This window comes from Cryptotermes secundus, unplaced genomic scaffold, assembly GCF_002891405.2.
Source record: "Cryptotermes secundus unplaced genomic scaffold, Csec_1.0 scaffold49, whole genome shotgun sequence".
Lineage (NCBI taxonomy): Eukaryota > Metazoa > Arthropoda > Insecta > Blattodea > Kalotermitidae > Cryptotermes > Cryptotermes secundus.
The window spans coordinates 1,493,217-1,517,205 of NW_019744106.1; positions in this window are offsets into that span (position 1 = coordinate 1,493,217).

The window sequence follows — 23,989 nt, forward strand, 5'->3', positions numbered from 1 at the left end:
GTGTGGCAAAACGGTGACCTGTTGCCTTGCCAGTTCCTCTTGGACAAGAACAGAGCGATGTGCAGGGGCGTTGTCATGTAGCAACAGCCAATTCTTCTGCCACATTTTCGATTTCTGCCACTTGCATTTAACTGCAGTTCACAATAGAGGCAGTAGTTCTTCTTACACTATTTGCACACAACTGCCTCTTGCTCTGACGAGAGATGAACTAACAGGGCGTCATATTATGCCTCAACCCATCCGCTGTATTTCATTGCAACGACGCTTTGCGGCCAGTCCACGAACTTATTGACTATGGTAGTATGTCACCATGTAAATTTATTGAGTGAGGAAAATTTTCACGAATAAAATCCAACATAGAAAAGATTACGTATGATACTGTGCCAGCATTTAGGAAGTTAGATTGAAGAAAACTTAGAAAAACCGCTGGCTTGTTAGTCGGTCTGCAGGCTGACGTTCAAGAGTGGCTGCAACAATGCACCAAGTCCCACATTGTGACATCTGATATTTTAGTTTGTTGGATCCTAGTAACATAAGTTAGCAAACTGCTTCAATTTCAGACCTGTGATCACAGAGTTGATTATTTAACTAAATAACTTTTAGAAAATACGTTTCACATTCGGTACATACTGTAATTTGTTTTATGAGCTTGCCTTAAATGTGTACTATAGGTTGAGAGAAGAACATAAAATACAATTGTCTGAAAACCAATTGCTCACAAAATCTTACGGAAATTATAGTCTTGAAGCGAGCAATTTAATACATTAATTCTGCATAACGAATAATTTTGTGATTTATATATACAGCCTCGTAAGTGGGTGGACAATATTAAAATGGATCTTAGAGAGATAGGATGGGATGGTATGGATTGGATTGATCTGGCTCAGGATAAGGACCAGTGGAGGGCTCTTGTTAACACGGTAATGAGCCTTCGGCTTCCATGAAATGCTGGGAAATCTTTGAGTAGCTGAAGAATGGGCGGCTCCTCAGGAAGGGCTCAACTCCATGAGTGTGTAAGTAAGTAACATATATCGTGTAATGCTGTTAGGATAGCGAAATATAGAAGGCTATGATAGGCTCGGAAAGGAGCTAGGGTCGGAAAAACATGGAATGGGGACATAATTTTTGTTGGACTGCGTCCTGGAAAACGAAATTTCTGTGACTGCGAATGAGATAGGAGGATATGTTTAAGATGTATCTTAGCAAGATGGGCTGTGAGAATAGGAGGTAGCTGGAGCTATTTCATGATCGTTTCCAGTGACAGGATTTGCTATTAGCGAAGCGGAACTTCTGGGCTTTATACGAAAGAGTTAGATCGTAATTTGTGTGTTCAGGTTTAATCATGGGATCCTGTGAGCAAGATTCATGTGGAAATATTCAGCGCTTGCAATGACAGATTTATGTTTTCTTTGTGAAAACTATAAATTGCTACTCCAGTATAAGAATACAGTGAATGCTAAGTAGAAATCGGAAGTCAGACATGAATATAAAAAAATAATATGGGTTTTACAGAGAACTGTTTCTAAAATCGCAGAACGATTTAAGCTGTCTTTTTACAAAAATTTTTATCTTCCTAATATGCCGATCAAAATAAATTTCTTCCTAATTACCCTGTGAGAACCTCAAATCTTACTCTCAGTATGTCTAAATATATTTGTTTACAGCATAAAATGAACTGATTTTTGTAGTTTTAAAACAAAGTGACGTCATAATCGTCCATATTGAAAATAAAATAATACTAATTTTGCACGAACGCATATGATACAGGCTAATTTAAATAATTAAAGCTTTCTCAGCGGGGTACAGTGACAGACACCAAAACTCTGCAGTTACTTCATTGATCGACCTGTTAGACCCTGACGCTATAAACGTGACAGGAAGAGAAAAAAGAATTGGGAGCAACATTTAACACAAAATACTTATTGTTTAAAGGAAAGCAAATAAAAGAAGTGACGTTAGTTCTACGAGTAAATAAACATTTTCAGAGGATTTAGTTTTCCGATTGGCAGCAGTCCGAGTGCCACTAGTTGAAAAACTCTGTATAGAGAACATAAATGTGCCACTTTGTAGATCATATTATATGAGAATAGGAACAAGGCGAATTTTAATATTTGAATCTTTGTAATCTCTACAGCGTCATCAGTAGTTATAAAATTCTCTGCACGGAGCCCATACAACGTTGCGTGAGCATTTATGACTACGCTGCCAACCTTACAAACTCAACGCATAAATTGTTCAAGGCCCGAACCTGACCTCGTGAAACGTCTAGGGTTGCACGCAAATTCCTCCCCTGCTGCACGATTTCCAGGCTTCTTCGTAAAACCTGAATACAGAATGGAAGATAACCTGACATCTTATGGCCTCGCAGTGTACTTTATTACCAGAATTAAGACAATTAGCATATTTGGTTGCTTTAAAAGAAAATACAGTGTTACGATACCTTCCTTCTAGCGCGCGTGTGTGTCTGTTCCTTTTAATGACTTCTAAATAAATTTCACTGAAGTTTTTACTGTTTACCCTACTTTCCGTATTTTATAATTAAATATAGCTACACGGTGTCATGTCTGTGTGTCTGTACTCTTTAATGACTTTTAAAGATAAATTCTCATGGAACCTTTTTCAATATCATTCTACGAGAGACTAACCACACTTTTAACTTGTAATTCCTTACCATGAGTAACTCTAACATCACCCTGCAGACTTCAGAGTCGGCGGCAACATTTAGTGTAGTCATGAAATTTGGTGCCATAACAGATCGTCCTCAAATAGAAAATATTACAAATATTATGCTTTTGGACATTATCCATCGTCCTGTCTGTTTTTTAGAAAACCGTCCTGATACTTTTTTTTAAACATGACATTTCGGAGACTGGATTCTGTCCCCGTCCTCAGGTAAAACGTACTCAGTTGGGCCCAATAGACAGAGCTAGGAACTGAGTAGGTTCTCGGAGATATGGACTAGCTCTTTATATTGAGCCCAACTGAGTAGGTTTTACCTGAGGACGAAGACAGAATCCAGTCTCCGAAACGTTGTGTTCAGAAAAATAAACAAGACGGTTTTTTAGAAAATAGACAAGACGATGGATAATGTCCAGAAACACAATATTTGTACAATATACCATTGTCACAAACTTTTAGATCTCATTCACGAATAGGAAATTTTATTAGAGTAATTTCAATTAATTGCCCTGTTCTAAGATAGAGAAAAGACATCATTGATTGATCTCTCATGCCATCTGTCGGAATTGGACAATGAAGCTCACGGGACAGCAGAGGAGGGGCTCTGGGGCTAGAAAGTAGTTGATGCAATAAGGTATTTAAATAGGCCACGATATTTTCTCTGTACGTTACATATTCAGCATACGTAACTGCTTTTTCCATTCGATGTGTTATGCCGTTAAGTAAAATATATTGTGACTGAAATGACATTCATTATCACCCTGTCCACTGTGGCAGGCAAAGTCAGTTATTGGGTTTGCAGGACATCATATTTTGCAAATGTATGAGGTGGGCCACACAATGAAAGACCGGTAATGAAAGAATTTTTTTTTTCCTCCGCATCTATTTCCGTTCGCCATCCAACTTGCCTGTGTGAATATTTCTGGTTCTCAATCAGCCCGCTAGGTGGCTGGTTGTTACTTACTGAATGATAAATGACCAGAATAAATTTAAACTGAATTCCACGTCGCAAATTAAGTTCTGTGCCTTTTTATTGCCGCAGCTTCGAGAGATGGATATCAGGTTCTTTTAAACGTTGCAGAGAGATTTATAACGTTGTAAAGAAAGAAGTGGGATCTTCGCTGTCTTGCAATTAATGTCACATTTATGATGGCTGCATTGTTTACAGCAGGAAAGCGAGCATATTCCAGCAAGTTAGTGATACATGCCTAGTGCGGAAGTAACATGTAGTGGCCTTTGAGTTCTCTTTATGGTCCTTCTTCTGTAATTTAGATTTAGAATTAATAAGTTTATAGCCGATATTATAAACGTCAGTGCTAGAAGAAAGAGGCAGAAAACATAGCTTGTCAGAATGCAATTTATTAGCAAGAGCAATAACTCAATTTAATTCTTCAGGATGGCTGGTTTATTTACTTTGTCCATCGTCCGGTATTCTAGAGAACACTAATGAACACAACATTTCGGAAAATGGATCTGTTTGCATTCTCAGGAGAGTGTGTGTGGGAGACACCTATTCTGTTGGGTCTGTTAGAAAGAGCTACCCTCAATCACTGGACAATCTATGTAGCATAGAATGGCGCAGCATAGCAGTAAATTTCTTGCGGTTCTCGTCAGCACAGTCATTTTTGGTTTCAGGCCCAGTCGGGACGCATGACCAAATATTTATTGTTTTCAAAACCATTTGTGTGTCTGGAAATTGGGCCTCTTCCACGAGAGGGTGGGGGGGCACTCCTTATGTCAGTGTAACTACAGCTATCAAGGTTTGGCAACAGAAGATAACAGGAGAATTATATAATAAATATTTTGTTAATGCATGTACAGATCTGAAATAAGGACCGAAAATAAAGTGGAAATTGAGTGCAAAAGACCGAGCCAACAAACCAAATCCATGAACACCAATACATATTGAAGATTTTCATTTTGTATAAACAGTCTACTTACGCGATAATGTCATGTGTGAAACAAAAGAGAAATGAACCCCAGAACTAAAATCATATAGAGACCCATGAAGAATCTGTCATACAATACGGATATGTCCTCTGATGCCATAACCTCATTGTTGATTACGGGGATCCATATGGGAGAAATATCCAAAATGGGCTGGCTGATAGGATTGGTTAAACATGATATATGGGCCGATTCCTTGTATTTCCTACACCTCCTGCTACTTCCTGCTTACAAAACCTAGCTCAGTTGCAGCCTACCCTATGACCTTCTTCATGGGAATACTAGGCTAATTTTGGTTTCTGTACAAGATTCTCTTTTCAGATTTTGCCTATGTTTGCGGAGCCCTGTTACACCAATGTAGCTTCTGTCATAGTCACAGGCACTGTGCCGTCTGTTGCGGATCTCCCCAGCTTGGTTCTCATGAGTGAACTCCTAAATATATATTTGCTTCATGTAAGATGGTCCTAATGTTATACTGATTCCCTATACGTTTGAACTTTTCTGACTGCTCTTCGCATATGGGATATACACGGATCCAAGAGATTTTACCTCGGTATAGAGACGACTGCTGCCCTAGGAATTAGTAACCGAGTGTGGATTACGTCTCAGTCTACCAGTTTTATTAAAAAATCTTGTCGTTCTTGGCATATGGCAGAAGCTCTGCTGCACAGACTCTGAATTATTCCTTTTATGAAATGTGGAGGGTTATTATATTTGAAGCTGATTATATATATATATATATAATGGTATTAATTCTATCTAATTAATATTTATTTACATGCTTACAGAACGGAAAAAGCCAATTATAATATAAGTACAACTAAAGATAGAATCAAGAAACAGGTGCACATAAACATAAACCAAGCCAGGGTAACCTGGACGTTAATAAAAATCCAGTAAATTCAGTGGCAGCGGACATTGTGCTGAAAAAATTAATATATATGCATTAATAATAATAATAGTGATAATGATAGTACTACTAGTAATATTTCCATCACAGAATGTTAGCAATTCCGACAAAATGCTGAAGAAATAATTTAGTCTTTTAACCGGAACAGCAGAAGAGGTTAATTTTGCGGTGCTGCAACAAGCTGAGAACATAGGCAACACATACGTAATAATAATGCACTCTTACGAACAGAACAATGTCACATGCAAATTCATTATACGTATCAGGGGAGAATATCTTAATAACAAAAGTGTAACGACGCAAGGTATGCTACATGATTTGAACTGGATTGAGGAAATTATATAGATCCTAAATCTATTGTGGCGTTTATGAGGATTTAGATCTCCGCCGTGTCATAGAATGAACCGCTTTCACCTCCTCCTCCTCCTCCGCCTTATTTCGTTTCCAATTTTCTACTACGCCTTGACACTCTTCCTCGTTTTTCTCTCTCTTACACACGTATTTGTCCTATTGAGACAGCTATTCTGACATCTCTCCAACTAGCAAGAAATTATCTGTGCACCGTTTTCTGTTCCTTCCTTTCCTTATTTATTTTGGTTTATTTTTTTTGTGGGTAGGTCTGAGCTACATATTTTATTTTTTACTCGAGAGTAGTTCTGACCTGAAGCCGATGACAGTGGCCGCGCGGTCTAAGGCGCGAACTGTCTTCGCCCCCTTGAACGCTGGGATCGTGGGGTCGAATCCCACCCAAGACATTTATATCTTTGTGCATTTATTCTATTTGTGTTGTTCTGTGTGTAGGTAGCGGCATTGAGATGGGCTGATCCCCCATCCAAGGAATCATACCGACTGTGTATAGGATTAACAAACTTAAAAGCTGGCAAAGGCCAAGAAAGGCTATTAAGATGTGCTCCTCAAAAATGCGACTCCATGCAGTCCTCCATATGGAGACCCATTGAACAATACACGACATCATATTCCAGGAGACTGTAATCGTAACTCTCTTTTGCGTTGTCTTAAGGCCCCCACAGGACAGCTAGGACGTTGGCTTTCCTTCTACCTGAAAATATATTTCCACCCTCAGAAAAATCATGTGCATTTATTTTTTACGCGAACAATCCACAACTTCGAAACAAGGTGCACTCTTTGTTATTTCTCGGTAGGTCAGCGCCTGCCGCTTCTGACTCTCTAAAGGCCTTAGTGACATTTCCGGGAAACACTACATCTTGCTTTAGATCCCCATGCTACCCTGAAACAGGTCCAAGTAATTCAGAATTGCATTTAATTTACAGTCTTTATATTTACTTTTTATTCTTATTCGCAGACATGCAGATCGCCTGTTGTTATATGTATCTCGTGTTCATAATATCACCGTAGTGAAAGGAGTTATATTAGGGACAGTAAGTAGAATACTCTATTGAAGTCGAATTTTAAATTCTATAATAAAACGACCTCTGAATTTATATATTTGTGTACAGAAAACATTAAAAAATCCTGCCTTCTATTGAAACTCATTCTTTGGCCGATATACCTCGGAAAAGGAAACTTGTAAACAGATGCGAACTCAGAGTACTTAGTTTTTACGGCACGTTCCATGTTGCAGCTTAAAATTTCATCTCCACTTCCTTTCCCATTCAGTATATCAAAAGTACAATTGTTCCGGTGGAGTATGAATGTAGGAATGTAACGGGAGTGTAAGCTTCAGAACTGGGTTCGCGGTTTTCCAGTCCCTTGATTGCTTTTAAGTCAAGTATAAGTCGCTAGTAAACATCCCCTACGGAGCATAATCCTGCTTGAGAAGCTAATAGTTGATCTGCTACTCACCTTTTGTGGAACCCGAAGGTTCATTACCTTATTCACAGCATCCAGCCACTGGACTCTACTTTGAGCCAGATGAATCCTTATCCACAGCCTCTCGCTCTCTTTCGTTAAGATTACTTTTAATGTTATTCTTCAATATAGGCATATGTCTTCCAAATGGCCTCTTGTCTCTAGGGTTCTAAACCACTTTCTTACGCAGTTCCCATCCTTCCCAGACGTACTGCACGCCTCACCGATTACCCTCCTCCGTCTTTGATCACCTTAATAATAAAAACTGATGTAGATATTTTGAAGAGCCTCATTATGAGATTCTCTCCAACCTCTAGTCACTTCCGTCCTCTTCAGAACACAATTAGTGTATTGGATGTTGTAATTTGAGTTGTTTCTTTGCAGCTATTCGCAGGGAAATAATCATACAAAGTAACAGAAATGCAGAGGGGAATTTCTCTTAGGAAATCAACAGAGAGTAACCATTATACACGTTATGGTCTCTTTATTAGAGCACTGTTGTGAGACCTACACCTCCTGGTAAGACAGCCTCTTGAGATGTACAGCACACACTTCACATTTTCGCAGTTAAGTAGGCTGCTTTGAATATGAATTCCATCTGGATATGGAAGAAGAGTCTTAGACTATCCCCAGCGTTTTGAAATGTGCGTAAGAACATATTCAAAATTGTTGTTTTATTACTGTGTAGACTAATAATAACAATTAAATTACATCAAATTCTTGTTTATTAACTTGCAAACTTAACAGCCCAGAGGCCAATTGCAAAGTTAGCACGAGTACGCAGAAAGAAACAACTTACAAACAAAATATTAAATTATACAGTTTGTATAATAATAATAATAATGACAACTTCATGAAAGATCTAAATTATTATTAACAAGAGAGAAAAGTAAAATAAATAGATTTGATATTATAGAATGATTTGACACCGTCAACTGTGACTCAAATATAGTATTTATATGATGCCTTTACATGTTTCGGTCAGTAAACGACCGTCCTCAGAAGGTACAACAGCACGTTGAAGAAACTGCTATTACTTGTACACTGATCATAATACATCAAATTGAAACAAAGTCTTATATAAAGATTTTAATTAATACAAATTGTTGTTGAGTTAAAAATTGTTAAAGTTCATAATATTTAAAATCTTAAAACTCTAAGGTTCGTGTCTCCGTGTCTCTTCTATCAAAGGGAGATTTGGAAAGATATTGCCGTCCTTAAAGATCCGGGCTGTGTTTCTCCCCTTTTTTATTGTAGTTTGTTACAAATCAGTATGTTGTTAGGCTGTTACACTTTTCGTTGTGTGTTGCCTCAACACAACGAAAAGAGTAAGAGCCTAACAGCATACAGATCACGGGCTCGAAGCCAGCACGTGGCGTGGATATTTCTGTATTCTACTGTATAGAAGAGTCCATGCAAGGAGCAGACACCATACCCAGTTCAATTTTTACCAAAATCAAAAGAATTCGTAGTATCAAGCGTTAATTATGAATCGGGACAGGACAGAAGACATAATTCGTGAGAAGGAAGAACGGGACTTATTACTGCCAAGTTGCTGGAAGAGAGCTGAATAATCAGGAACTGCATGTCGTATTATTCATTAAATAAATTATTATTATCATCATCATAATGATATCTTAAATACACCAAGGAAGTCGATAAGCGGGGCATGTAGCACACATGGAAGAAGTGAGAAATGCAAATGGAATTTGAACAGGAAAACTGAAGAGGAGAATTTATTCAGGGTACCTGGCCGTATACTTGTATGGCAGGAGGATTATAAAATGTAGACTTATTATCATAAATGTGGATATGAGTGAATTTTTATTCAACAGGCTCAGGTTTGGGTCCAGTGGCGGAATCATGTGAGCACAATTACTCGTGTAATGTTTTCGGTTCCATAAACGTGGGAGACGCATTGACTAAATAAGCAACTATACAATTTTCGAGAAAGACGCCGCAGTACAGCGTTCTGTTTGCTTGAATTCACATTATGGCGCACCGAAGACATATGTAAAGTGCTTACAGAGATGAAAAATCTTACAGTATAAATGTTTGCAATTAATACTGAAAGCAGACCATTTTCTTCATTCATTCCCTCAGCCTCTTCCATGTACGAGGGTCACTCCAAAAGTAATGCATAACATTTTTTTAATTCAATTTTTATTCTAGACCTTTACTACTTATACGGTATGTTGATACATCCTTTGGGAACAAAATGACACTTCTCCACATAATCTCCATCCCTTTCAACTGCCTCACGCCACCTTGGAACTATGGCCTGTAGGCCAGCACGGTAAAACTCTGGACCAGCGCGTCTAAGCCATCGTTTAGTAGCTGTAATCAGAAGGTGTCACATCATGACCATAAGGAGGGTGTTGCAGTGTTATCCATCCAAGTTCTGTGATCTCGTCCTTGGTTTTCTGACTGACACGTAGTCGGGCATTGTCGTGCAACAGCAAAACATTCTGTTTCTGCCAATGTGGTCGAGCACTACTCAGTCAAGCTTGAAGTTTCTTTGGGGTTGCCACAATGCGTCAGAATTAATGGTGATTCCTTGTGGCATGATGTCCACAAGCGAAAACCATTCTGAATAAAAAAAACCGTAGTCATAATGTTTCCTCCCCAAGGCGCAGTTTGAATTTCTTTTTGTTGGGCGAGTTTGCATGGTGTCATTTTTCAATGTCTTGTGAATGTTTCCCACTGTCTCATTCTCACAACACAAGAACTCCTTTTGACGAACATCTAGTGCAGCAGCAATTTTGAAGGAGTGCCATGACAGTATTGCACGTGGGAACGGGTTGAATTAAATTTGAATACAAGCAGGAAGGATTCCTCTATGCACCCTACAAAGAGCTAAACCGTATAATAAAAATTGATTATTTTAAAAAATGTTGTGCATTACTTTTGGAGTGACCTACGTATGATGTCCATTAATTTCATCTACATATGATAATAATCTTGCTGAAAGAAATAAGCGTACATTTCATATAAAGCACATAATAGTGAAATTAACTTTCAATTACTGCAGAATGTTCTGACCTCAATAAAAACGTCTACTGAGGATTTCAACTTTCCGTTACTATAGCAATCAATCACTCACTCACTCATGGAGTTGAGCCCTTCTTGAGAAGCCGCCAATTGTGCAACTACCAGCATTTTATGGAACCCGAAAATTCACTACCATGTTCACAATATTCCTCCACTGGTCCCTATCCTGAGCCAGATCAGTCAAATCCATACCGTCTAATCCTGTCTCTGTAAGATCTAAGAGTGAAAACAACACGGCAAGCCATGAGCAAACCCTGGACGACATCAAGAACCTCCTCATCAAGATAGACAGGCGGCACAAAATCTGCCCCATACTCGTACAAGAAGGACGATAGGAGTACGGACACGAACCTACGTGGTTTAAAAAATTTTAACTATTGACAATAAAGGTTTCTTAAATAACATCTAGAAACTTTTAAAAACTTTACAACACCAGGAAGCTGCCGTGATTGTGAAACGTTCGACTTTATGCGTACTGTGCATTATAGGATATAAGTGTCTGTATTTTAAATCAAAACACCTATTGTGATGGTAGTTTCCAGTTTGTAATGATGTTCCCTCTGAAGACGGCCCGTAAGGACCGAAACATATAAGGGAGATAAGTTTTAACGTAGTAAAAACTTATATGTCACATTGGACGGAGTGGTTTGTATTTATATATCTCTAAGATCTATTTTAATATTGTCCACCCACCCACGCCTTGGTCTTCCCATTGGTCTATTTCCTTCTGGCTTTCCCACCAATATCCTATATGCATTCCTCTTCTCCCCCTATTCGTGCTACATGCCCTGCCCACCTCACCTTCCTTGATTAGTATAGCAATTCTTCGTTATTTAAGCACAATATATGCAGTGCGTTAGACAATTCAGTTACACGCAGGATTTTCTTTTAAATTTTAAAAATTACAATTTATGATTTCGTGGAAGAATATCACGTCGACACATCTGCTTATTGATATGTCAGACCCAGTTATGGTATCGTTGGTCTCGCTGTTAGCGTGTACAGCACTACAGACAGCAGGCAAGCAGGAAATATTTATTTACTCTTTAGCTGAATGTTGGCTTGACACACATACACGGTGTCATATAAATGGAAGGGATGTAGTACGTAGCCGGCTTGCGGGGTTTGTTTATATCAGAGGCCTGTTAGAAATCTCTTGCTGTCTCTTAGGATCTCTCACTATGCCCCAAGCTGAAATGGCGGTACCCATATTGCAATATACTCGTAGGCTTACCAGATTTCCTCATCTGTCTGCGGATTCATCGTTGAACGCTGATATTTTTGTTTAATTAAATATGTTGGTATATACTGTCACGTGTAGGGGTTTGCGCGTGACTTACAACACAGGTTTTAGATTAAATGATTGCATTTATTGACATCTTATAAACACCACACGGAACTAAAGACAATTACAACGCTCTCCCTATTCTACACACTTTCAGAGTTCACCGTTACACACACACTAAGGTCCTCAGTCTTCACTAGTCGTATCCTGGCAACGGATTTATAACAGTCTTACTGTAACTACCACATATGAAGTCTTCTTTTCACATCCTACTTCATGTCTTGCCATTATTCTGCAACAGCCAATTCCGAAAACTTGACTTAATTGAATTTCCCTGCTCTCAAGCTCATATCCTGGCAGGCTGGCGTCTCGAAACTCGACTAACTCTTTTGAACTGAACTCTTCCTTATAACCACTTGCGTATGTATGCGCTTAGTTTTATAATAACGCATAATTTAATCTGTGCGAATAATTGAAATTTATTTTAGTGTACGGTGTTTCGCTTGCTCTTGAATATAATCACCATACGGATTTCTTGGAGAACATTTTCCGTGAAAAGACAAAGAAAAATATATTTCTTCTCATTTGCATGGGCGTACCTCCCTTCAGCCTGCCACCTTCTCTCAGTAGCACAGACTTTAACTAATGAAGGACTTGAAGCTGAATTTCTTTTAGCCAGAGATATTGTGCGTCATATTTGAAGAAAACATGACAGTAAAACATCTATTACATAACTCACGCTGACAAGTTGTCAGCCTAGAAAGAGGCATGGAAGGCTGCTTCTTCCTGCTCTTCTCTTTTCGGGTGTCTTGACGGTGAATTTCTTGCCTTGGGACGCGTGTACTTGCAGGTGACGTTTAAGTGAACTTTGCCTGTCTCCTGAATATTGGTTACACATTTGACTGCTGAGTATTTAGCCATTTTACGGCACGGAGTGAACTGGTTAATTCATGTGATAAAGCCTAGTGAATGATGATACAGAAGTGATGAGAGAGGAAATTGTTGTGGCCTGTTTCCATTGCAATTTCTGAAGTTGTCTAAAGAAGGGACTGAGAAAAACATCAATCAGAGTAGCAATCCTCTGGACTGAGGTTCGAAACCCGGACTTGCAGAATATGGAGCAGGAGAATTAATCTCTCGACCGTAAAAGTTGTTAAATTATTTGTCGTTCCCAGCGACGCCGGTTTTTAATGTAGAGTGTTCTCTCGAAACGTTGGGGACAATTATTGTTCCGAAAGATTTGTTTTGTTGTGGCCTGTTTCCATTACAATTTCAGAAGTTGTTTGAAGAAGAGACTCAGAAAAACATCAATCAGAGTAACAATCCTCTGGACTGAGGTTCGAATCCCGGACTTGCAGAATATGAAGTAAGAGGATTAATCTCTCGACCGTAAAAGTTGTTAAATTATTTGTCGTTCCCAGCGACGCCGGTTTTTAAGGTAGAGTGTTCTCTCGAAACGTTGGGGACAATTATTGTTCCGAAAGATTTGTTTTGTTGTGGCCTGTTTCCATTACAATTTCAGAAGTTGTTTGAAGAAGAGACTGAGGAAAACATCAATCAGGGTAGCAATCCTCTGGACTGAGGTTCGAAACCCGGACTTGCAGAATATGGAGCAGGAGAATTAATCTCTCGACCGTAAAAGTTGTTAAATTATTTGTCGTTCCCAGCGACGCCGGTTTTTAATGTAGAGTGTTCTCTCGAAACGTTGGGGACAATTATTCTTCCGAAAGATTTGTTTTGTTGTGGCCTGTTTCCATTGCAATTTCAGAAGTTGTTTGAAGAAGAGACTGAGAAAAACATCAATCAGAGTAACAATCCTCTGGACTGAGGTTCGAATCCCGGACTTGCAGAATATGAAGTAAGAGGATTAATTTCTCGACCGTAAACGTTGTTAAATTATTTGTCGTTCCCAGCGACGCCGGTTTTTAAGGTAGAGTGTTCTCTCGAAACGTTGGGGACAATTATTCTTCCGAAAGATTTGTTTTGTTGTGGCCTGTTTCCATTGCAATTTCAGAAGTTGTTTGAAGAAGAGACTGAGAAAAACATCAATCAGAGTAACAATCCTCTGGACTGAGGTTCGAATCCCGGACTTGCAGAATATGAAGTAAGAGGATTAATTTCTCGACCGTAAACGTTGTTAAATTATTTGTCGTTCCCAGCGACGCCGGTTTTTAAGGTAGAGTGTTCTCTCGAAACTTTGGGGACAATCATTGTTCCGAAAGATTTTATAATGGAAAGGTTTAGTGCCAATCGCTTGTTCATGAACTTCAGAAGAAATAAAAGGGGCTGAATAATTTATGCAAACTTCTGTCAGAATCACTTTTACAGCGGGCCGAAATGATTGGATATAAATTGTTAATGTTCTGTACGTCTAGCTTGGCTTGCTAAATCAAATACTCACAGTAAGAAGGAACAGCTTTCGAATTTCTTTGGAGTCATGCACTGTATGTCTGTACTGCACTTCTGTCCCTTGCAGACTCGAGATGTCAGAGCGAAGTAGATTTTGCTGAGTGACGTGTTTCTGCACAAAGCGGGCAGGGGGAAGTTGTGAAAGATAAAATTTTTTTTTTTTTTTCTCATATACCCCTTCCTGTCATCCTGCTTCTTTTCCCTTTCTTGGTTCTTCTTCTGTGCTTTCGATCTTCCATCCCATTCACAATTGTCTTCTTCTGTTTCTCTTTCCTGCTGTACTTCTATCTCATAATTATCTTGTCCTCTTTCCTCTTTTCATCTTTCTTTTCTGGCCCTCGTTCTCCTGTTCTTCCTTGTATGTTTTTTCTCTTTTATTTCATTCTCATCTTCCTTATTCTACGCATTCAGCTCTTCTTCTTTCTTTTTCCTCGTTTTATTTTTCTCCTTATTCCACTTCTTCCTTCTCCTTTCTTCCCTCCTTTTCATTTCCTGATCCACAAATCTGTACATTCTCTGTCTCACCAGATTGCGATCAACCCGAAACGTCTTCCAGTTACAACGAATCACCCACACCGAGTTCGAAGCTCAAATGGTGCAAGTTAGAAGAATGTAGGTACAGCTTTAGTCACCTTAGCTACCATGCGGAGTGCAGGAGGTAGTGATCGTCCATCCGTCCGTAAGAATGGAACGACTCGAGCATTCCTAGACGGATTTTCATGAAACTCGATATTTGAGAATTTTACCAAAAATTAATCAAAGAGCTTAATTTTAATTTAAATTGGACAAATATTAAAACAACTTTTCATCGTAATCTACATGAGTTTCTCCCTGTATCTCGCTAGTTTTTTTTTTCTCAGAAAAGAAGATACACATACTTGGAGCAAAATTTATGGAGACACCTTTAGTACGGGTTGTATGTCCGATATACTTTCTCCTTGAATCTTAAAATTTTCGGGGTCCTGTTAATAAACAAAGTGGATATTATGAGTACATTTCTGAACTTGTATGTACCACAGTTAACCATGACTTACTGAACACAGTAGAAATTAAGAAAAACGTGATTTTTTAAAGGTTAGACTGCGCTGAAGCCCAATTTTATGCAACCTTTCAATAAATGTTCTACGAGTGCCATTATTTCAGTACGAGCTTGAAGGTTATGGCAATCACTTTATATTACGACAGTTTTGTTTGGTAATTGTATTAATACTGTACATTGAAGCCTTAATATTTGGCTGTTTATTAATTCAGTACACAGTGTACTTCCTGCCAATTTGAACATCTAGCGCCAAAGAGCCGAGTGCGAATTGTGTTTTTATATTACAAAGTTAAACTTCATCGTATTCTTAATTATTTCGTATACAATTCATTCTACTGAACGTGCCTATTAAATGTGGATTGTATTAGTGTACTATCCTGTTTCTCTTTAATTTTCGCGTTCACACACATACACAGAGAAACTCCCCGCAGTTCTTTGTACCTGAAGGACAGAGAAGAAATCTTATCTTTTACCATTAGTTCAGGTTCGCTAACTTATCGCCATCTTACGATATTTCAGTCGAGTTTACATCATTACAACCTATCTTCTGAACATCCGTTCTAATATCTTCTTTCCATCAACTTCGAGGCCTTACAAGTGACAATTTTCCGAGATGTGTTCCCAGCAAAATTCTGTGTTTCTAGTAACGATGTCGTGATTATTTATTTGTAGTTCATTTAACGAATGTCTCGGTAATTTAGAAAATAGGACGTCACATGTTTCGACGATACTGAAGAATGAAGTGGAAAGAACATGTAATTAGTGACCGTGCCTTCATTCAAGGCATTATCCGAACAATTTTCCGGAATGACCGAGGAAATCCACAGAAAACCTCACTGAGGATATCCCGACCAAGAATCGAAAAGTTATCTCCCGATTACGACCCAGAAGCGTCACCGCTTGAACCAGATGGCTTGGTACAGTTTCAGACAAACTGTAACCTTTAGCCAACTGCTTGGTATAAAATGGCCTTGATTTCCCACAACGCTTTTCTTATTAGCTGCAAATTCGTAGAATTTAAAGTTTTTAGACAGAAACTGAAGCCTTAGTTTGTGACTCCGGATCGGGAGACGCATCTGGTGTAACATTAAACAGTCGTAAAATAATGTTTTATGAGTTGAGTTTCCCTCCTGCATCTATGATTTTTAAAACACAAACTACTTTGAATCGTACAGTATCTGGGGAAACAGATCTGAACAGGGACACGTTATGTGACCAGAGCATGGCTCAGTACTAATAAACTACAGCCGTTGATCTTTAAATAAATAGATTCACTTTCAGGAAAATAGCGACATGCTGTGTTTATGATTGACTATTTGCGCATGATTACAAATTTCGAAATAAGGTCTCTGTTTACAATATCTACATGGTGAAGATATAACATCCGTTTGTAATACCCGCTACTGTGGACTAGGGCTAATTCGAGACGTGTAGGTTGAGTTGCCTTATATGTATCAGGCTTGAATTATTGCTTGTATTATTTCATGACTTATGTCATTCTCTGGTAGTATCTAGCAATGAACATGACATAAAATATGAATGTTGTCACGTGTGGGGGTGATTTATAAGACGGGTTTTGGATTGGTTCATTGGATTTATTGCCGCCTAAATTCAACTCGGGACTACAGGCAAGACAGCGCTGCCGCTGATCTGCACACTTTGCAGCTCACCGATACACACGCACTAGGGTTCTCAGTGTTCACTAGTCGTATCCTGGTAACGGATTTATCATAGCCTCACTGTAAATTCAAGTCACACATGAATTTTTCTTTACACCGCCTATTTCTTTTCTTGCAATTTCTTCTCAGTCACCTTCGACTGTCATCTCTAGAACCCGACCCAATTATCAAATGAACTCTTCTTCAACTAAAGTCTCTCAACTTCTGACAACTAACTGCTCCCTTGGAACTTCCCGTTATATAACCTCGGGGCAGATCCCACGGAAAACACCGTCTTATAATGTCCCATATTGTTTTAGACGCGTTTACTGATCCGTTGCCTAGCATCAGACGTCCTATTGTTGCGCACGTTGGTTCTCACGGTTATGTGTTTACCGAGTCGTTGCCTAGTGATGTGTCTATACATCACAATATGCTGATGGTGGATCGGGTTGGATACGGGACGAAATAATTTTATTTAGAAAGACTGTGTCGAAATAGACATAACGTAGCCGAGATTCGAACCGAATACTTCCCGAATTTAGTCATGTTCATTACAGTTCAAAAATAAACTGACTAAAGGAATTCATATAATTTTAAGTTCATTTTATAATTCATCAATTTAAGTGTTTATCTGTTTACGTTTGATTGATATGACTTGATAACTTTATAGACTCGTATCCCTTGCCCGTTATTTGATCTCTGAAAACAAGAGTCGCACCAGAATTTCGTTCTACTTGGCTGAAGTATTTTCGTGAATAGCGGAGTAAAAATAATAACGCCGAGAGCCAGATGAAATTGAAGATAAATTGGATTCTCTTAACCTGTATGCAGGTGCGGATGGGTTGTTCACAGGCTGCTCATCTGGATCTAACACGTGCCAAGACAAGATATGCCATATTGAAATATGACCTAGAAACCTGAACGGATACAAAATATATGTGAAGAATTACAGCAAAATTCCTCTTTGTATTTCTGTGCCCTGTAGAGATTCCGGCGTTTTGTATAGACGATTTCTTTAAAAACAAAAGCATTAAAATTGCGCTTCTAAGCCCTTGTCCACTTGTACATTTTACAAAATCAACAGTAGTTATTCTCTATCAACACACACACACACTCCATTATGGTAGCAAAAGTAAAATAACTGAGTCCATGGAGCTGTCTTTTTTTTTTTTTGACGCTACAGCCACAATTTTGGCCTTGGCCTACTTCCATGTAACTCCCCGTTTCACTTCGGTTTACTGTATCTTAAACGTTCGGTAGGACTCCTTGGGCGGGTCATAAGTTCGTCGCAAGGCCTTTACGTGTACACATATACAGAAAAACACGCGCACGCGTACCCACACACAAATACTAAAGATCCATGCCCTGAGTGGGATTCGAACCCACGATCTCGGCTTTAGCGAGCGAAGTCAGTGCATGCTCTGCTACCGTGACCGACATGGATCAGTCTAAGCAGGTAAAAATTATTTCCAAGTTTTGTGGAGCCCGAAGGTTAAGTAAATTCCGGCAGGGTACTTAACCTATCCAAACGAATACTCGTCCTCTCTGATATCCATTTAGACGGAAAATGTAACACTGTTTCCCATCCTTTGGGGCACTGGATAGACAAAATGTATAAGAGACAAAGCCGAACAACAATGGGGTAATCTGTTACGTATAGCGAGCAGGGTTCTCATAACCTAAGCAAATAACGAAATGTACGCGTAATATCACGTTTCATATGCTTTCTTCTCTAGATTTCAGTCCGTAAATGTTATATCTTCATGAGACTGCACAGTTAAATAACTTCAAGGAAAACCACCAATTAAAGCATTCTAAATTTGCCTTCACGTATATTGTAAAGTAGCGTTAGGTTGTGTTGTGTTTATTTCCGTCAGCACAGCTTCTATATACGTATATACATATATACGTATATATACGTTAAATATCTACCACATATATAAGATTTGAGGCATTCACGGCGGTGACTATGAAGAAAGCAGTCTTCTGGGATTTGGCACCGTGTACATGTGGTGTTAACCGACGTTTCGGAGGAACGTATCGCCTCCATCTTCAGGGTAGAAGAAAAAATATAAGAAATCTGCAAGCGAAGAGACCGTGAGAANCTTACATGAACTAATGTCAACAACTGGTGTATTTTGTGCCTTCGATTTCATATAGTGGGATGTAATGCTACCATATAAGACTATATTAAAATTTTAAGATAAGGTAAAACTAAGATAAAACTATCCCTGTGACAGGGCATGAAGACCCATACAATTGTGAAGATTTCGAAAATTTTAAATTGTTAAAATTTATTGAATTCTTAAATTCTTCTATTACAGTGTTTTCTTTCAGTAGATATAATTATTTTATTTTAGGTTATTTTTGTGTGTTTATGGATGCTGATGCGGTTATTCACAGATGGCTTGAGTGTATATCAAATGCTATGGTTAGGGATGCCGTCTTGTTTCTCGTTGTCTTCTGTCCTTTAGGGGTTGTAGTGAACTTCATAACTTTTATTCTTCTCCAAGTATAATTAGAATGATCAAGTCAAAGAGAATGAGGTGGGCAGGGTATATAGCACGAATGGGGGAGACTAGGAATGCTTGTGCGATATTGGTGGGAAAGCCAGAAGGAAAGAGACCACAAGGAAGACCAACGCGTAGGTGGGTGGACAATATTAGAAGGGATCTTAGAGAGATAAGATGGGATGGTATGGATTGGATAGATCTGGCTCAGAATAGGGACCAGTGGAGGGCTCTTGTGAACACGGTAATAAACCTTCGGGTTCCATGCTGGGAAATTCTTGAGTAGCTGCAGAATTGGCGGCTCCTCCAGAAGGGCTCAGCTCCATGAGTAAGTAAGTAAGTCTTATCTTCTTGTTTTGCGTCGTTTGTGTTTCTGGTGGTTGAATTCTTTCTGGTCATTCTATTTTTGTGTTCTGGTGGTGCATGATCTTGTGTTGGTGGGTGATCTGTCGTGGGCGGTGACTATATGGATTGTCTTTACACTTTACACAGAGACACTCTTGCGAACTGTAAATAAACAAGACTGTAAAATTATGGAGTGTATAAAAATTATGGAGTGTATACTTAACAGACACATTCGATAGAAGGAATTATAAATTATATAATTAAGTCTAGGCTGAACTCTTCCCTAATTGTGAACTAACATTATATTCACACTCAGATAATGATTGTTGGAGAACATTTGCAAAACATATAATCAAAATTATATGCTGAGAAAATAACGATCATTATATCTTTCATGTTCAGTGTTATTAAAGTAAAAAAAAAAGTAAAGGTATTCCTGTAACAGGCCGTGGAGGCCCATAGTGTTGCGAGATGTTGAGGTTCCCACATTTTCTAGACAATCGGCTCATAGATGGTGGCAAGGTTGTCAGCCCTACGCTCCGACCGCCCTTTACCCCCAAGAATATTCCTTGTACACATTTCTATTAGAGGCTGAGTCGACCCCAGGGCCATAATGCGGCTGGAAGGATTAGGTCAATTGAAGAAAAAAATCCAATGACCTCATCGGGACTTTAACCCGCGACCTTCGTCTTGTAGCATAGTGCCTCAACCAACTACGCTACCGCGGGCCCCCGTTCACCAAATGAAAATTAAATACATGACATGTAAATTGTTGCATATATGTTTCAAGCTCCTTTTTTAAGAGACTGCTTACTTACTTACTCATGGAGCTGAGCCCTTTTGGAGGAGCCGCCAATTGTGCAGCTACTCAAGAATTTCCCAGCATTTTATGGAACCCGAAGGTTTATTACCGTGTTCACAAGAGCCCTCCACTGGTCCCTATCCTGAGCCAGACCGCTATATTAAAATATAATAAAACATATCTGATATTAACACAATCAGATCCAACTTAGCTTCCTTGATTTCTTAATTGCCATTTTATTAAGGAATCCATAGTTGACTGCTCCATGTGAAAGTACGGCATATATTCATAATATTCTTTTCGTTCATTTCTCTCGGAACACTGTAAGACTTGCTGAGAAAGATCATCAGAATTAAAAATACGTGCTGAAACTTTCTGTTTCGAAGTGTAACCGGTCTAGTGCGTGGCTCTTTGGAGGGCCCGATTTCGAATCTCGGACGCCGCTACATCATCGTACGTTTAGCAGCGTGCGTGTCTACATCTGGAAACATGTTGGAATTTGTTCGCCAGATGTGGGAGTCGGAGCGCTGCAGTTCGAAGACTTAGCATGTGAAGGACAAGTGCCCAAACCTCTCCCTCTGACCAGACAAGACATATTGTCATGTCGCCTGGGGGTTCTCACCCCATCGCGGGTCGGCAAGGCCACTGCCGAGGTTAATGTACCGACGTGTCTTGAGCAACAGTTTCAGTGGTGTTGTGTACTTCACAGTTGTAAGAACGAAAGCAGTGAGAGAACCCAAAACAAAGGGAATCCTGCTACAAAATCCGATTCAAGCAATCTTCAGATTACATACCATACATATTAAGTGCTTGGGATGTAAAACGGCGTATACAGTTAATAGTGTTTATTGTGTTTGTATTAAATATACGAATAAGAGTGCATGTCGCTTGCATCATAAATAGAAGAAAAGGGGGAAATACTTTGGCCAAGCCCCACTACCATACCATGCTGCACCAGCCTATACACACACACATACACAAATAGTTCGCGCATGCGTGAGCCACCACTCCTCCGTTACAAGCCACGCAATCCTCTTTTACAAGTCCCGTCAGATCATGAACCCAAGACCTCGTGCAAGGATACGGCTGAGTGAGTGAGCATCTACAGTGAAGAGAGCAACTGAAGAGTACTTGCCCTTATTATCATTATTGTATGGGGTGGGTTTCCCCATGCACCGCGACTAATAGTCTATTTTACGTCCCCCTTTGATATTCTACCAGTCGCCATACCCTGCCGGTACGGGTGCTCGCTATCAGCCCCGTTCAGCCAGCGAGGCTGGCAGTGGTACCCGATAACTTCCCCAACTACCGGAGGCATTGGAAACTACTTGGGCGGGAAACTTTTTACCTAATTTTGCTCCGAGGTCTCCTAGAGATATGAGAATCTTTTACGTGCCGTAAATCTACGACACGGGACCCGCGGCTTAAAGTCCCTCCCGGAGGACTTGTTCCCTGAATTTTTCCGCCCTGAAAAATTCCACGACCTCCGCCGGGTTTGAACCCGCGTACCTTGAGTCATGAGGTGGGAACATTACCCCTAGACTACGGAGGCCGCTCACCAGTACTTGCACCCAGTCCACTGGCGCCCATCTACAACTGGACACGCATGTGCACACGTAAGCATGAACCGTGGACGTCGTAAAATCAGCGAGCGACGCGGCGTAATATGTGAACTCCAGTCCGGTTGTAAAACATATCTCTCTCTCATAAACATTTATCGAGATACAGGCAGTAACTCATGTAGGCTTTCATTTAAAGTTGTCGTTAAACGTGTCCGAAGTTCATACGGTTCGACAGATGTTCGTACAGTTCTCAGTACGAAGCCTCGTTAAAATCTGTCCAGCGATTGTCAGTTGTTCTCTCACGGACGGACGGAGGCGTGAGTGAATCCAACTCGGCGCTCCGCAGGATCGCAACACACAGAGATTTCAGTAATTTTCGCATGTGTGCGCAGTGGAATATGCAAGTCGAAAGTGTGCACACAGCACGTTTTCTTACTTGTTTAAATTTTTCGAAAACCGTAAGACTTACTGCAAAATATATTGAACATAAAGTATGTGCTTTTATCCCTACACAGCTTCTGTCCATAGAAGTCTTCATTTCAATAAATACTGAGCGAACTACGCTCGAGATCCGCGCATGCGGACATGCAGGTCTTCCTGAAAATGGCAGTAAATATTACTCAAAACTAAAATTAAAATTGACAAACAATTTGTATGTGTATGTGTGTGTGAGTGTGTGTGTGAGAGAGAGAGAGAGAGATTACCGGGTTTTCGGACTAGTCCTTCGTCTTGGGGGGGGGGCAGTAGTGTAGTTGGTTGAGGCATTATGCTACAAACCGGAATGTTGCCGGTTCGATTGCCGACGAGGCCATTGTGCTTTTTAAATTGGCCTAATCCTTCCAGCCGCACTGTGGCCCAGGGATCGACTCAGCCTGTAACAGAAAGGAGTTCCAGGAATATTGCTGGGTGGTAAAGGGCAGCCGGCGCGTAAGGCTGACAGCCTCACCTCCATCTGTGAGCAAATTGTCTAGAAAATGTGGGATCCTCGACATCTGACAACCTTATGGGCGTCCATGATATTTTGCTAAGAGTATATGAAATAGTTTAGTTTGTCAGAAACTTCTGGCTGTACATAGGCCTAAGGAAAAGAAATGTGATTTTGTCTTTTCTAGTGGTTCGTTGTCTAAACAAATTGGGTAAATATGCGGTTCTGGCGCATTCTCTCCTATTAGTTTATTGTCACGAAACCCCCGAGCCTTGCGGGAAAAGTGTATTGGGCATAAGAAGTGTGTGTTTGGTTTTACTCCATAAATTTCGTTCGCAATATTCTTCACACATTTATTAGGATCGAGAGGAGCACAGAAATGCACGCAGTTATTATAAAATATATAGAAAATAGGAATGTGATGACCAATTTAAATTAAACTCCCCAGTATCAAATTTGCGAAATTTTGTTTAGTGCTTCTGGAATTGGTAGACGCAGGCGAGGACAGACAGACCTAGATATGGCGAAGTAGAAAGGCATACATCTTTGCAGCTTTCAATTCCCAGCTGGCCGGAAAGGAAGGTACTGATCTCTGACACTGTTAATTTCGAAATGCGACAGCTCTCCTATTGTATAAGGCGAACTAGAATTTGCAAATTTGCAGCAGCGACAGCAGACTACTGAATGAAGAACACTACTTGGGATTTCTTTGGCCATGGAGATTGGGAGTTTTATACAATAAAGTAAGCGACATTGATAAGTTATTTATTTAAAAAAGAGAATGTATTCGAACATATACAGAATACAGTTCAATTGTAAGATATGTATACCCCACAGAAGCTCGGAAAGAGAAGAGGAGGAGAAAGAATGGTTTATTTCAATTGTTGACAGAGCTGTGGGTACTAAATTCTTTCTCGACCTCATTCTTTGTGTGAATAATAGTTGTGCCAGAACCCTTAGTTTTTATTTATATGCGCTGCACATTGAACTTACCTCAGAGCGTACAAAAGTTCGCGTTTCTTTGTCTTCTTTTA